Genomic DNA, 16,271 nt, shown 5'->3' with positions numbered 1-16,271 from the left:
TCAGAAGCAATTAAAAATGCATAAAAGGCCGGGGTGAATAAACGGAAGAAGTTGGATTTTGGCAGCTTGTAAATTTATTCTAAATAATAATCACTGTTGGGCAGGTGGGGGTTTCAGTGGTTCCCCACTCTGCATACTTCCTGCCTTTCCCACTGGAACAAAACACTTAATTTGACTGCCTCAGAAAAGATAAGCTCGTCTGTCAGGGATGAGGGAACGTCGGAGAATGTCTCAGAGGAGCAATTCTTTCTGGAAAAAAGACCATCGCGATGAAGCAAGTTGCAAAGTAAAATATTTTCCAAGTGTGATGCATTCTGCACATAATGAGATCTGTGTGGGCTCCGGGAGAATTGTAATGTCAGCTTTTCAGCTGTGGCTCAGTGGGTCGCCTCTGAGTCAGAAGGTTGTGGGTTCGAGTCCCACGCCAGATATTTGAATGCATGCACTAGGCCAGTGATGGACAACCTCGGCTAGTGAGTGGGCCGCATGAGTGACCCTCCTTCATCTCAGTGGGCCGCAAGGTTGAAATTGGGCTTGTTCACTAACCGTGACCCCGTGAATAAGATTAAATGCATTTAATACAGGCCGAATATTTCATAACGAGTGATAGAAAATGCTTCATCATTTATATATCAGTGGAACTCTCATCAACTTCAAATGATGAAGATAACAGAAATATTTATAGTTTGGACACAGAGGGAGCGCACGGTTCTCACAGTCAGTGTTGTGAGCAATCAGCACACACCTCACTTCACTCACCCTTGCTTTACGTGCGAATCACTTGCGTCACACCCGTAGGAAAAAAACTACATGGACGGGAATCCGCAGAATGTGACGACCCCGCGCGTGGAAAACGGACAACAAAATGTCTCATGGGCCGGACGCGGACTCCAGTAGGTTGCCCACCACTACTCTCGACTGACACTGTCAGCAAAGAACAAAGAGCAGTACAGCACAGGAACAGGCCCTTCGGCCCTCCAAGCCTGTGCCGATCATGATGCCTGCCTAAACTAAAACCCTATGCACTTACAGAGTCCGTATCCTTCCATTCCCCATCCTCTTCATGTATTCGTCTAGTTGCCCCTTGAGTTGTCAGTGGTCACATCTTTTTGGATCGAATGGTAAAGCGAGGTTCTGCCTGCCCCCCCTCAGGGGGGGGGGGTTTACAAAATCCCAAGACACTGTTCTGAGGAAAAGCAGTTCTCACCAATATTTATCCCTCAATCAATATCGCCCTTTCTCTTAAAAATAAGTTGCTGGTGATCTGGTCATGATCACATTAGTGTTTTGTGGGATCTTGCTGTGCGTATATCTGCTGCCATGCTTTTTACATGGAGGGGGGGTGGTTGGTTAGCTCAGTTGGCTGGGCGGCTGGTTTGTGATACGGAGCAATGCCAATAGCGTGGGTTCAATTCCCGTAGCGGCTGAGGTAATTCATAAAGGCTCCACCTTCTCAACCTTGCCCCTCGCCTGAGGTATGGTGATCCTCGGGTTAAATCACCACCAGTCAGCTCTCTCCCCTCAAAGGGCGGAGCAGCCTCTGGTCATCTGGGACTATGATGTGGAGATGCCGGCGTTGGATTAGGGTAAACACAGTAAGAAGTCTCACAACACCAGGTTAAAGTCCAACAGGTTTATTTGGGAGTAAAAGCCACTAGCTTTCGGAGCGCTGCTCCTTCGTCAGGTAAGTGGGAGTTTTGTTCACAAACAGGGCATATAAAGACACAAACTCAATTTACAAAATAATGGTTGGAATGTGAGTCTTTACAGGTAATCACGTCTTAAAGGTACAGACAATGTGAGTGGAGAGAGTGTTAAGCACAGGTTAAAGAGATGTGGCAACTTTACCTTTTACACTAGTGGCTAAACTTTGTATTTTTTTTGAATTTACTGTAAACTATTTTGGCGTGCCATGAAAGGCGCTATATAAATGTAAACCCTTTGCTTTCTCTTCTAGGTCAGCACCAGTTTTCATTGTACCTGTTAGTGAAGTTTCTGGAGACGCTTCTTGCTTTGTACAAATGTGTGGGTAGTGACCATCACCCAGGGTTCAAAAGGTGGCACCGTGGTTAGCACTGCTGCCTCACAGTGCCAGGGACCCGCGTTCAATTCTGCTGTCTGTGTGAAGTTTGCACATTCTCCCCGTGTCTGCGTGGGTTTCCTCAGGGTGCTCTGGTTTCCTCCCACAGTCATGATGTGGAGATGCCGGCGTTGGACTGGGGTAAACACAGTAAGAAGTTTAACAACACCAGGTTAAAGTCCAACAGGTTTATTTGGTAGCAAAAGCCACACAAGCTTTCGAAGCTCTAAGCCCCGCGGACGGCCTCAACCTTAGAGCTTCGAAAGCTTGTGTGGCTTTTGCTACCAAATAAACCTGTTGGACTTTAACCTGGTGTTGTTAAACTTCTTTCTGTGTTCCTCCCACAGTCCAGAGGATGTGCATGTTAGGTGGATTGGCCGTGCTAATTTGCCCCTTAGTGTTCCAAGATGTGTAGGTTAGGGGGATTAGAGGGGTGGGGTTACGGGAATAGGGCCTGGGTGGGATTGTTGTTGGTGCAGGCTCGATGGGCCAAATGGTCTCCTCCTGCACTGGAGGGATTCTATGATTCTTCTATGATAACTCTTTTTTTTGAATAGATGAAATAGAAAACTGATTTACTCAGGCTTGACTCTTTTGTACGCAACTTGCCTCATTCACTCGCACCTCAGCCCAATCCATGCCAAACTCTGGACTCTCTCAGTGCTGTGATCTCCACAACTTGCTCATCCCTAACCCCTCACACCGTCGAGGCATCCCAAAGTCCTTTAGACAGACACAGCCACTCCGAGTCGCTGCTGGAACGTTGGGAAATGTGGCAACCGTTATACGCACAGCAAGATCCCATGAATGGGTATAGATAGAGTGAATGCAAGCAGGCTTTTTCCGCTGAGGCTAGGGGAGAAAAAAACCAGAGGGCACGGGTTAAGGGTGAAAGGAGAAAAGTTTAAAGGGAATATTAGGGGGGGGGCTTCTTCACGCAGAGAGTGGTGGGAGTGTGGAATGAGCTGCCGGATAAAGTGGTAAATGCGGGCTCACTTTTAACATTTAAGAAAAACTTGGACGGGTTCATGGATGAGAGGGCTGTGGAGGGATATGGTCCAAGTGCAGGTCAGTGGGACTAGGCATAAAATGGTTCGGCACAGACAAGAAGGGCCAAATGGCCTGTTTCTGAGCTGTAATTTTCTATGGTTCTATGGAATGGCTACCTGATAATGATCCAGTCTTCCGATGGGTGAATATTGGCTAGGACCTGTTGCGGTGGGGTGGGGGTGGGGGGGGGGGGGGGGGGGGGGGGGGGCGGAGGCTGGGGGGGCGAGGAGAACACCCCCGTTCTTTGACTGGTGAGAGCACAGATCTCTATGCAATGTCCTGTCCAGATGGCACCTCCAATGGTCCAGCACTCCCTCAGTAGCGCGTTGACATGTCAGTCCATCTTAGGATCCCATGAGTCTCTGCATAGCCACTGTCCAACTGAGCAGCAAAAGAGACTTTGCTAAAACTGAGATTAATCAAGGGGGGATTGGCTGGGAGAGATTCAGATTTGACTGTGCACGCCTAGCTTTGCCTCAGGGTCTTTGGTGAATAGAAAAACACCTGTAGATTCGGGAATTTGGATGCTAATTGATTAGTCAAGAATCAGGCCAGAATTGGCTTGTGCGTACATTTAACTCTGGTGGAAGGGAAGGCACACCTCACACCGAGGCAGTAAATAGGACGGAAATGCATTCTCGGCTTTGAGCTGTTCGTTTGGTTTCCTTTCCTCTCTCGTAGTTTGGAAGGATTAATGCTGATTTGGAGAGACAGTAACATTCTCCCAGTCACCCTGCTTCTAAAATGTGGCCAAACGCTTCCAGTAAACTAAAAAAAGAAGCTACAAAAGGTCATGAATGTAGCCCAATCCATCAGGCAAACCAGCCTCCCGTCCATTGATACTGTCTACGCTTCCCGCTGCCTCGGAAAAGCAGCCAGCATAATTAAGGACCCCACGCACCCCCGACATTCTCTCTTCCATCATCTTCCGTCGGGAAAAAGATACAAAAGCCTGAGGTCACGTACCAACCGACTCAAGAACAGCTTCTTCCCTGTTGTTGTCAGACTTTTCAACGGACCTACCCCGCATTAAGTTGATCTTTCTCTACACCCTAGCTATGACTGTAACACTACATTCTGCACTCTCTCCTTTCCTTCTCCATGAACGGCATGCTTCGTCTGTATAGCGTGCAAGAAACAATACTTACAAAGAGAGACTGCTGGGTCTATAAAATAATGAGGGGCGTAGATCAGCTAGATAGTCAATATCTTTTCCTAAAGGTAGGGGAGTCTAAAACGAGAGGGCATAGGTTTAAGGAGAGAGATACAAAAGGGTCCAGAGGGGCAATTGTTTCACACAGAGGGTGGTGAGTGTCTGGAACGAGCTACCAGAGGCAGTAGTAGAGGCAGACACAATTTTGTCTTTTAGTAAGCGTTTAGGGGATAGAGGGATATGGGCCAAATGTCGGCAATTGGAACTAACTTAGTGGTAAAACTGGGCGGCACGAACAAGTTGGGCCGAAGGACCTGTTTCCATGCTGTAAACCAACTTCTATGAAACTTTTTGCTGTTTACTAATACATGTGGCGATAATAAATCAAATCAATGGTGACACAATCCTGAATGACTCAAATAATTGACTGTTTGGCAAGGTGTTGCATCAGGTTTCAAATGGACTGGATATTTCTAAGATGGAATCAATCTTATCCCTCCAAAGGCAAGTTCAGCGCGTTCCCTGTTTCCACCTACACACTGCTCTCCTCATCAAAGTGCAAGTGTAGCCATGGAGTGGAATATTCTGCACGTTACAAGGTGCCAATCGCCGTTTTTAATTTTCCAGATGATGTCTTTGTGTGTCGCAACCATCCCAATGCCAGAGTAAGATTGATGGATGGCTTAAGAATTTTAAAAAATTGTTCTCCATATAAGGGCATCTTTAAGGCGAGCATTAATTCCCATCCCCCGCACCCCTTTGGAAGATTTTGCTGAGCTCCTTCTCAAACCACAGTGGGTTTCACTTAGACCCCTTTGGGTCACATCTTCATTTTGTTATCCAATGTTCCCATTTGAATGTCCTCTCCGAGGTGGGAGTGTTTGATGCAGACACTAGGCCGGAACTTTACCACCTCGCCCTCCCCGGAATCGGCGTGGGCGAGGGTCCGACAACGGAAATCTCCGTTGACCTCGGGCGGGAATTTCCGGTCCCGCCCGAGCGAGGGTGTGATATCCTGCCAAGGGTCGACATCTCCTTTCGCCTTCACGACTCATCTCGAAGACCACAGAAGGAGCTTGCAGCAAGAGATCGAAACACAGGAGAATTCTGTCTAGCAAAGACTTGTGCTAAATCAATTATTAGGCAGATAAAAAAATCACATCACAAACCATTAACATCAGGCAGAGAGAGAGAGGTAGGCCTAATCTCATTACATTGGGCTGGATTCCAAGCCAAGTCCCAGGATGATGTCTACCTTGAAGCCTGCCAGAAAATGCTTTCAGCTGGATTTGGGGAATACTGCATTTGGTCCTTTTAAGATGTAAAGGAGAGAGATGCTATTAAAGTGTTCCGGGCCCCTCTACCTCCTGTTACAGGATGCTGCTGTGATCTTTTAATGTGGGTTTGGTTGCATGTGCCTGCAGTAGAAAAATGGGAGTTCAGATCCCAAGGAATTCAGAAAATGGAGTTAATAAAAATAACTACATTTTGCTTTTGGGTTGATGCTTAAAGATTCCACCCTGCTTCCCATACCCCGCAACACTTAATGCCCCCTTCATTATTCAGGGGCATCCATAAGGATTGGCAATAAATGCAACCTAACCAATTTCCAGTGTGATCTTGTAGTTTTGATTTGATTTATTATTCTCACACATACCGGGATACAATGAAAAGTATTGTTTCTTGAGCATTATACGGGCAAAACATACCATTCATAAAGTACAGGGGTAAAGGATAGAATATAATGTTGCAGTTACAGGTAGGGTGAAGAGAAAGATCAGCTATTATATGATAAGTTCATTCAAAAGTCTGATGGCAGCAGGGAAGAAGCTGCTCTTGAGTCAGTTGGTACGTGTTCTCAGACTTCTGTATCTTTTTCTCGATGGAAGAAGGTGGAAGAGAGAATGTCCGGGGTGCGTGGGGTCCTTAATTATGCTGGCTGCTTTTCCGAGGCAGCGGGAAGTGTAGACAGAGTCAATGGATGGGAGGCTGGTTTGTGTGATGGATTGGGCTATGTTTGTTTGAGCCTCTCAGTTGGTGTAGGGTAAAACAGAGATCAACTTCTTCTTAAACTACCTTTATTTCTTTGATCCAACTCCACACACAGTTCTCCTTCAACAAACAGTGCCATCTGTGTCCCCTTTATATATCAGTGACTTCTATCGAATAACTGACATCAAATTAGGACTTAATTGGAGGGCCTGTTAACCCATTCTTTACAATGTTCACAAACCTTTGTAGTTTTTGTAAAGTCACACACAATGTCTGGTTCTCCCAGAGGGTGAGGGGTGCTTATTTATCTAGTTTCTGTGTAACTGCGTCTATGCTATTCTCCTTAACCACTCGTGGCAGCAAGTTTCATGTCCTAACTGCTGTCTGGATGAAGAGGTTTCTCGCGAACTGTGTATTAGATTAGTGGCAGTATCATGTTGGTGGCTTCAGTCTTGGGATACCCCACAGACGGAAACATCTTCTCCACATCTATCCTATCAAACTCCTTCAAAAGAGATGTGGTCATACAGGTGTCAGCCTTTTCTTTGAGAGGTGAGCCCCTTTCTGCCTAGTCTTTCCTGATTGGCATAACCACTCAGTCCTGGTATCATCCTTGTCCATCTACTTTTCACCTTCTAAAGGGAGGTACCTTCAATTTCTTTCTAAAAAGTAGCAATATCTATATACCCTTTTCTGTAATATGGAGACCAGACTGTTCAGAAAATGCTGGAAAATTCTCAGTAGGTCTGACCGCATCTGTGGAGGGTGAATGGACCCAACATTTTGAGTCTGAATGACCCTTCGTCAGAGCTCTGATAAAGGGTCATCCAGACTCGCAACGTTGGCTCTATTCTCTCTCCACAGATGCTGTCAGACCTGCTGAGTTTCTCCAGCATTTCCTGTTTTTGTTTCGGATTCCAGCATCCATGGTATTTTGCCTTTGCCAAACTCTTAACAGGGACGCAAAGTCTGTGAATGAAACGTACTTTTGTTTGCATTTTTAAAAAATAGATTTTAGTGGATGGAGGCTATCATTGCAGAAACTGTGATTCATGGGTACATGTGCATGTGTGTGTGTGCATGTATACGTGTGTGCATGTATACGTGTGTGCATGTATACGTGTGTGCATGTATACGTGTGTGTGTACGTGTGTGCATTTGTATGTGTGTGTGCATGTGTGTACATGTGTGTGCATGTGTATGAGCGTGTGTACGTTTACGTGTGTGTGCGCGTGTATGTGTATGAGTGTGTGCCTGTGCACGTGTGTGTGCCTGCGTGTGTGTGTGTGTGCGTGTATATATGTGTGCGGAGTGGTTGAATATTGGCCAGTAACACCATTCTTTTAAAATACCTTTCAACCAACAGTGCACTTGGTTTCCCTGGCAGAATAGATTGCAGTCTAATTGATTGAAGCAGTAATATTCTAGAGTGCATTTTTTTACGGTCCTGCAGTGGTTTGTTATACTCCTTTAAAGGAGCTTTTACTCTAACTAGTCCACCAGGAATACAGCTCACCGGAATTGATGGTCATTAATTCCACGTTTTTATATACTTTGGAATATTGTTGCAAATCTCCCTTCACTTGGACCAACCTCCTTGCTTATTCTGGACTCTCTGTGCTTTTAATTGTTTGCATGTAAATATTCCTCAAAGGAATAATTGTTGCAATCTTTTTTCCTAGGTTAGATAGTCTGATTCCTCTTGCTGTATTAAAACATTATTATGCATATATAATACATTAGGGTGCATAACACTGATTCCTTTTCACTACTTGGACCTGGATTCGCAAACTACCTTGTCCCAGGGGATAAACAGGAAAGAAATTCATTCATCTAATCCTTAGAATCGCCTTCTCGCTGTTGACCAGAAACAATCCTCCATTAATAATTGTTTACTCAGTTTTTCTTCGAATTTTAGAGTTTAAAATTTGGTTTATTTATTAGTGTCACAAGTAGTCTTACATTAACATTAAATGTGGATTACAGGGTCAAAGGTAGGGTTCTGAAGACTGTGGAGGAACCGAGAGATCTTGGGGTCCATATCCACAGATCTCTAAAGGTTGCCACTCAAGTGGATAGAGCTGTGAAGAAGGCTTATAGTGTGTTAGCTTTTATTAACAGGGGGTTGGAGTTTAAGAGCCGTGGGGTTATGCTGCAACTGTACAGGACCTTGGTGAGACCACATTTGGAATATTGTGTGCAGTTCTGGTCACCTCACTATAAGAAGGATGGGGAAACGCTGGAAAGAGTGCAGAGGAGATTTACCAGGATGCTGCCTGGTTTGGAGGGTCGGTCTTATGAAGAAAGGTTGAGGGAGCTAGGGCTGTTCTCTCTGGAGTGGAGGAGGCTGAGGGGAGACTTAAGAGGTTTATAAAATGATGAAGGGGATAGATAGAGTGAACGTTCAAAGACTATTTCCTCGGGTGGATGGAGCTATTACAAGGGGGCATAACTATAGGGTTCGTGGGAGATACAGGAAGGATATCGGGTAGGTTCTTTACACAGAGAGTGGTTGGGGTGTGGAATGGACTGCCTGCAGTGATAGTGGAGTCAGACACTTTAGGAACATTTAAGCGGTTATTGGATAGGCACATGGAGCACACCAGGATGATAGGGAGTGGGATAGCTTGATCTTGGTTTCAGATAAAGCTCGGCACAACATCGTGGGCCGAAGGGCCTGTTCTGTGCTGTACTGTTCTATGTTCTATGTTCTAAATGCGAAGTGATGCATTTTGGTAGAAATAATGTAGGGAGGAGCTATACGATAAATGGCAGAACCATAAAGGGTGTAGATACGCAGAGGGACCTGGGTGTGCAAGTCGACAGATCCTTGAAGGTGACGTCACAGGTGGAGAAGGTGGTGGAGAAGGCATATGGCATGCTTGCCTTTATAGGACGGGGATAGAGTATAAAAGTTGGGGTCTGATGTTGCAGATGTATAGAACGTTGGTTCGGCCGCATTTGGAATACTGCGCCCAGTTCTGGTCGCCACACTACCAGAAGGACGTGGAGGCTTTGGAGAGAGTACAGAGGAGGTTTACCAGGATGTTGCCTGGTATGGAGGGGCTTGGTTATGAGGAGAGATTGGGTAAACTGGGGTTGTTCTCCCTGGAAAGACGGAGGACGAGGGGAGACTTAATAGAGGTGTACAAGATTATGAAAGGCATAGATAGGGTGAACGGTGGGAAGCTTTTCCCCAGGTCGGTGGTGACGTTCACGAGGGGTCATAGGTTCAAGGTGAGGGGGGGAGGTTTAACACAGATATCAGAAGGACGTATTTTACACAGAGGGTGGTGGGGGCCTGGAATGCGCTGCCAGGCAAGGTGGTGGAGGCGGACACACTGGGAACGTTTAAGACTTCTCTAGATAGCCATATGAATGGAGTGGGAATGGAGGGATACAAAAGAATGGTCTAGTTTGGACCAGGGAGCGGCACGGGCTTGGAGGGCCGACGGGCCTGTTCCTGTGCTGTATTGTTCTTTGAAAGTTATGAAGTTACTGTGAAAATCCGCTAGAACTATTACAGTCCAGAAAGAGGCCGTTCAGCCCATTGAGTCTGCACTGATAACAATCCCACCCAGGCCCTATCCCCGAAACCCCACATATTTATCCTGCTAGTCCCCCTGATACTAAGGGGCAATTTAGCATGGCCAATCCATCTAACCTGCACATCTTTGGAATGTGGGAGGAAACCGGAGCTTCCGGAGAAAACCCACGCAGACACGGGAAGAACGTGCGGACTCCACGCAGACAGTGACCCGAGGCTGGAATTGAATCCGGGTCCCTGGCGCTGTGAGGCAGCAGTGCTAACCACTGTGCTGCTGTAAAGGGGACAATTTGTCCTGTTTGGAAGTTGCTTGGCGGTGCTTCAGTTGCTATTTGGACCTCCACTTTTCATCCCATTTTCTCTTTCTCTCTCCTTCCCCACCCATTGAAGGAACTGACACTTACTGAAGTATGTTCCTTGGGTGTTATTGGACAACTGAGTAGCCATTCTGGAGTTGACATCAAATTGGCAAACAGTTGACTTGTGGTCAAGGGAGGGGTGCAACTTAGTCCGATCCCGATCCCAACTTTTCTCCACTGTCCACATAAGCAGTGAGGAGTCTAACAACAACAGGTTAAAGTCCAACAGGTTTATTTGGTAGCAAACGCCACTAGCTTTCGGAGCGCTGCTCCTTCGTCAGGTGACTGGAAGATCTCAATCTCTAGCATAACATAAACAGTTGCCAGCCGGGACCACAGGGTAGCAATTTGAAGGGAGTCCATTGGCTAGCTTCAACATGCCCCAGCCAAACTCCACTGAGACGGAGACCAGCCAATACAACACAGGACAGAGGTCAAACCACAGACTTGCTGTCTTGTGTGGCTCAGTATTGCACCTTTGGGGTAGGTTTTGCTGCCACCAATATAATCTTTTCACTAGGGACATATCGCCAATTGTTAACCTAAAATGGATGAATGTGTAAAGGAAAAACTGATTGACATCTTTGACTAACCAGTTTGCATCATTGTATAGAATCTACTCTCAAATCCCAAAGTTGTTTCAAATTAGTAAATACTCTTTAGTCTGATTGTTCCAATCAGTGCTTTGACAGGACTGTTTAAAATGTACGCATTAGGTGGATTGGCCATGCTAAATTCCTCCTTCGTTTCAGGGGGATTAGTAGGGTAAATATATGGGGTTACGGGGACAGGGCCTGGGTGGGATTGTTGTCAGTGCAGCCCCGATGGGCCGAATGGCCGCCTTCTGCACTATAGGTATTATGTGATTCTAATCTGATTCTGGGATCTTGCTGTGCACAGATTAGCTACCATGCCTTCCTATCTTCAAAAGCACTTCATTGCCCAGGAAGTGTCCCGAGGACGTGAACGGCGCTATAGAAATGCAAATGTGCTTGTTGTTTTAGTACTGCATCCACTGCCTTCTGCAGCAGAGTTCCAAAGCCGCACAACCCCCGAGGGAAAAGATTTCTCTTCATCTCTGTCCTAAAGGGGCGAAAACAGTGACCGACCCCTCCCCCCAGATCTGGACTCACCCACAAGAGAAAACATCCTTTTCACATCCACCTTGTCAAGACAGTTCGGGATCTTATATACTTAGGGCGTCACAGTGGTTAGCACTGCTGCCTCACAGCACCAAGGACCCAGGTTTGATTCCCAGTTTGGGGTCACTGTCAATGTGGAGTGTGCACGTTCTCCCCATGTCTGCGTGGGTTTCCTCTGGGGGCTCCGGTTTCCTCCCACGGTCTGAAGATGTGTGGGTTAGGTGGAATGGCCTTGCCAAATTGCCCCTTAGTGTCAGGGGGACTAGCTAGGGTAAATGCATGGGGTTATGGGGATAGGGCCTGGGTGGGATTGGGGTCGGTGCAGATGCGATGGGCTGAATGGCCTCTTTCTGGACTGTAGGGATTCTATGATTGTATGACTTCAATCAAGTCACCCCTCACACTTCTTGACACCAATGGAACAAGCTATGCATGTTGTAGTCAGAAGCTATGGACAGTGACGGAAGAGGCTCCAATTCCTTTCTATCACGCGGCTGACCAGGAATCTCTCCCGCACCTACCGCCTGCTGTTGGTGTGTGTTAGAAGGATTTATAAGTTGATACTCAACGTCCGGCACCCTTCACTCCTGGTGGTAATGGTAGAGGGGGGGATATGCTGGGCCATGAGGTTACCCCAGATTGGGGTTGAGGGGAGTCACAATCATAGAGGTTTACAGCATGGAAACAGGCCCTTCGGCCCAACTTGTCCATGCCACACTTTTTTTTTTAAACCCCTAAGCTAATCCCAATTGCCCGCATTTGGCCCATATCCCTCTATACCCATCATACCCATGTAACTGTCTAAAAGAGTACAATTCCGCTGCTGCACTTTCAACGCTTCATGGGTGCCCAACTTTGAGCTGCTCGATCTATTCAGAATCTCTCCCGTTAAGCACCTAAGTAAGATACTGAACTTGGAATCTCTCGGCTCTGGTAACCATGACAATGTGCCGTTATGTCAACGCAACTGGAACAGCTGTAATCTTGCATCCTTGAACAGGGTGCAAAAACTAAGCCGATGGTCTTCAAAGATGTAATCTACATCAAACTTTCAATATTCCTTTAGCTGTCGCCTTGTGAGTCAAATCCCACATCTACTTCTTCAAATCTATTTTGTTTTACCTCCAGGGGTTTCAGTAATCTCTGTGTTACATAAAGGACTTTGAAAAGGTTAATGATATTTTCCATTCTCTGGAACATTTTTCTTACACAGTCGGAAACTCCTGCACCCGCGATGTATTTGCATTACTGCATGGACAGTTGTCGTGTCCTTTGAGAATGTGTTGGTTCGTGCCAACCGAAGCCTAGACCAGGAGATATTTGCCAGTGATGTAACCTCCTTCAGCCACATAATGGGACGGCAGGGTGGTGAGCACTGCTGCCTCACAGCGCCAGGTTCGAATCCCAGCTTGGGTCACAGTTTGTGTGGAGTTTGCACATTCTCCCTGCGTCTGTGTGGGTTTCCTCCGGGTGCTCCGGTTTCCTCCCACAGTCCAAAGATGTGCGGGTTAGGTGCATCGGCCATGCTAAATTCCCCCTCAGTGTACCCGAATAAGCGCCGGAGTGTGGCGACTAGGCTATTTACACAGTAACTTCATTGCAATGTTAATGTAAGCCTACTAATAAATAAAACTTAAAAAATCTCTGTGTTCCTTCATTTCCGGCCCATTTTCTATCCCAGATTTCCTCCATTCCACCACTGGCGGCCGTGCCTTCGGCTGCTTCGACTGTAAACTCTGGAATTCTCTCGCTAAACCTCGCTGCTTCTCTACCTCTCTCCTCCATCATGTTACTACTCTTTCTGACCCAGCTTTACATCACCTGCCCCAAGGTTTACTATGATAAAGGAACTCTCTAAATACTTGTTATTGCTGCAAAGACACTGTGCTCAACACATACTTGGAAAGGAATTGCTGGAACTTTGGATTGGGTTTCCTGTGCTCCCGTCTGTCGAGAGGGACTCAAACGCGCAACCCTCTGACTTGGAGCAGCCCACTCAGTCACGGGATCTAGTGACCATCATATAGCTGAAGCTATATGCCACTCACGCTCCCACAAGCAGTCATGGATTAACCAGTCAATCAGCTCCAGGAGCAGTGAACTGGGAAAACGCCAAGGTTTTCTTGGATCTCGAAAGTCCCTTGGAACTGCCAAACTTGACCTTGGTTAAAACTCTCAACCCAAGTGTAGATCCTCAGTCTTCAAGTACATACTTAGCACAGGTAATGTTTATCAAATTAGCACCGGTATGAGACTTTGGTGACATGATTACAAAGGCTTAATATAAGGTAGGTCCATTCAAAAGTCTGATGGCAGAGGGGAAGAAGCTGTTCTCGAGTCAGTTGGTACAAATCTTCACTTCGTGTCATGTGTCTGCGGTACGTGGGGTCCTCGATTATGCTGGCTGCTTTGCCGAGGCAGTGGGAAGTGTAGACAGAGTCAATGGATGGGAGGTTGGTTTGCGTGATGGATTGAGCTACATTCACAACCCTTTGTAGTTTCTTGCGGTCTTGGGTAGAGCAGGAGCCATACCAAGCTGTGATACAACCAGAAAGAATGCTTTCTATGGTGCATCTATAAAAGTTGGTGAGAGTCATAGTGGACATGCCAAATTTCCTTAGCCTCCTGAGGAAGTCGAGGGGTAGGTGGTAAGCAGTAGATGAAGGTGAAAGTAGTCGGTGTTGAACATGGCACAGTTGTGGATGCGAGGTTTTCTTTCTCAGTATGGTACCCTAATCCTGGCGTAAAGTTGTTGGTTGTGTGTGAATACGGACACGGGTGATAGCTTGAACAGTTTGTTGACTGAACAACTGGGGTGGCACAGTGGTTAGCACTGCTGTCTCACAGCGCCAGGGACCCGGCCTTGGATTACTGTCTGTGTGGAGTTTGCACATTCTCCCCGTGTCTGTGTGGGTTTCCCCCGGGTGCTCCGGTTTCCTCCCACAGTCCAAAGATGTGCGGGTTAGGTTGATTGGCCATGCTAAATTGACCCTAGTGTCAGGGAGATTAGCAGGATAAATAGGTGGGGTTAGGGGAATAGGGCCTGGGTGGGATTGTGGTCGGTACAGGCTCGATGGGCCGAATGGCCTCCTTCTGCACTGTAGGGATTCTATGATTCTAACTCTGCTGCTTTTACATGCTGTCTCTGCAGCCCTGTGGGTGTGCGTTTCTGGCCCCTCCCCCACATCCCATATCGCTGTGGGTTGCACAGGTTGTTTGGCAGTATGTAAATGAAGGCAAATTTTACACCTGGACCATAACATTCCGGTTTTCACTTGTGCTGCAGCCCTTCTGGTCTTGGGGTTGCTTTTTGTATAGATTGTATTTAATTGTCAAGTTCACAAAAATATCATTGGACCAAAAAAAAATTGACTGAAATTATTTATTCTGTTGCAGATCTGTGAAGCCCGCAGGCCACAATATAATGCATTGAAGTGAAGGTAAGAGCCATATATGTTGATGACAATATACATTGGGCATCTCATTGTAACAGGATGACTTAGCCTGAATTTTCAGTCTGTTACTGGTATGACTTGGGTGTCTTTGACTGCACTCCCTAGCAAAGCATGTTGTTGGCCTATGTTATTACGGACAATGGATCTTCGTTTGGGCTCATTTACGTGACATTCCCGTTCAAATTTGTTCGTTAAATAGTAAGGAATATCGGGCACTTCTGTTACTGTCCCAAAATGGAATGCCCCGATTGTTGAATGAAAGGATAACTCATTAAGTCTGCAAGGAAAACCTTTTATATCTTCCCCTCTTTGGCTTCATCCCTTTCTCCCTCTCTCCTTCAAAGCAAAAAGGATCATTCTGATGATCTGCCATGATCAAAGCGAATGGCGGAGCAGGCTCGGAGGGCCGAATGGCCTCCTCCTGCGTCTATTTTCTGTGTTTCCATGAGACGTGAAATCTTCTAATTGTAGTTTCAATTGTTGCCATCATTGTTGGCTGCCCTGCAAGACTGGGTTGAGTTTTCGGGCAGGATCGTCCGGCCCGGCTTGCCCCAAGACTGGAAAATCCCACCCAAGGTCAATGGACCTTTGTACGGTCCTGTCCCGCCCACTACGATTCCTATGGCGGGCGGATTGGAAAATTCCACTGAGAGTGATTTCTTCATTCAAACCTTGTGAAATTCTGGAATGTGCAACACAGAAGCTGTGGATGCTTGGTTGTTGGAACAATCCAGGATAGATTTGTACCAAGACAATCGGGGAATAAGAGGTTTGTAGATCTGCCCATATCTTACTGAATGACAGAGCCGGCTCGAAGGGCAGAATGGCCTTCTCCCATTTCTCCCATCCCTCCAAAAGCAAACACGTTTTCCAATCTAACAATGTGTCTCTGTCGGTGCTGAACCGTGCTAATTTGGTCTTTATAGCCTGAGTATTTATGTATTTAGTGTTGCTCCTGTAATTGGAAGTATTTTAATTGGCTTCCAACCCGGGGTTTTGGTTTTCTACAACTAGATGGGCCTAAAATGTATCATAGAATCCCTACAGTGCAGAAGGAGGCTATTCGGCCCATGGAGCCTGCACTGACAACAATCCCACCCAGGCCCCATCCCCGTAACCCCACGTATTTACCCTGTTAATCCTCCTGACACTAAGGGGCAATTTAGCATGGCCAATCCACCTAACCCGCACATTTTTGGAGTGTGGGAGGAAACCGGAGCACCCGGAGGAAACCCACGCAGACACGGGGAGAATGTGCAAACTCCACATAGACAGTGACCCGAGGCTGGAATCGAACCTGGGTCCCTGGCGCTGTGAGGCAGCAGTGCTAAGCACTGTGCCACCGGCGTTTTGGAGATTCCCAAATAGCTTTGCGTCCAAGTGCATAAGGCTGCGAAGTATTTGTTCTACGTAACCAATGTGTGACCACGTGCAGCAGGTGATCAAGAAGGCAAATGGAATGTTGGCCTTTATCGCGAGAGGGATGGAGTATA

General features: G+C 46.7%; 1 protein-coding gene across 2 annotated transcripts in view; it reads left to right on the top strand.

Moving 5' to 3' along the window:
* Positions 1-16,271, top strand: part of ndst2a (N-deacetylase/N-sulfotransferase (heparan glucosaminyl) 2a) — a 567,251-nt gene that overhangs the window by 131,001 nt on the left and 419,979 nt on the right. For both annotated transcript variants that reach the window (XM_078199425.1, XM_078199429.1), the window contains one exon: positions 14,720-14,763. The gene's annotated coding sequence lies outside the window, so the exon portion shown is untranslated. Of the gene's footprint in view, positions 1-14,719; positions 14,764-16,271 lie in introns of those variants that run through there.

Source organism: Mustelus asterias, chromosome 28 (genome assembly GCF_964213995.1).
Source record: "Mustelus asterias chromosome 28, sMusAst1.hap1.1, whole genome shotgun sequence".
Taxonomy (NCBI): Eukaryota; Metazoa; Chordata; class Chondrichthyes; order Carcharhiniformes; family Triakidae; genus Mustelus; species Mustelus asterias.
The sequence above is the reverse complement of the archived record's forward strand: the minus strand, read 5'-3'. Positions and strand labels throughout refer to the sequence as shown.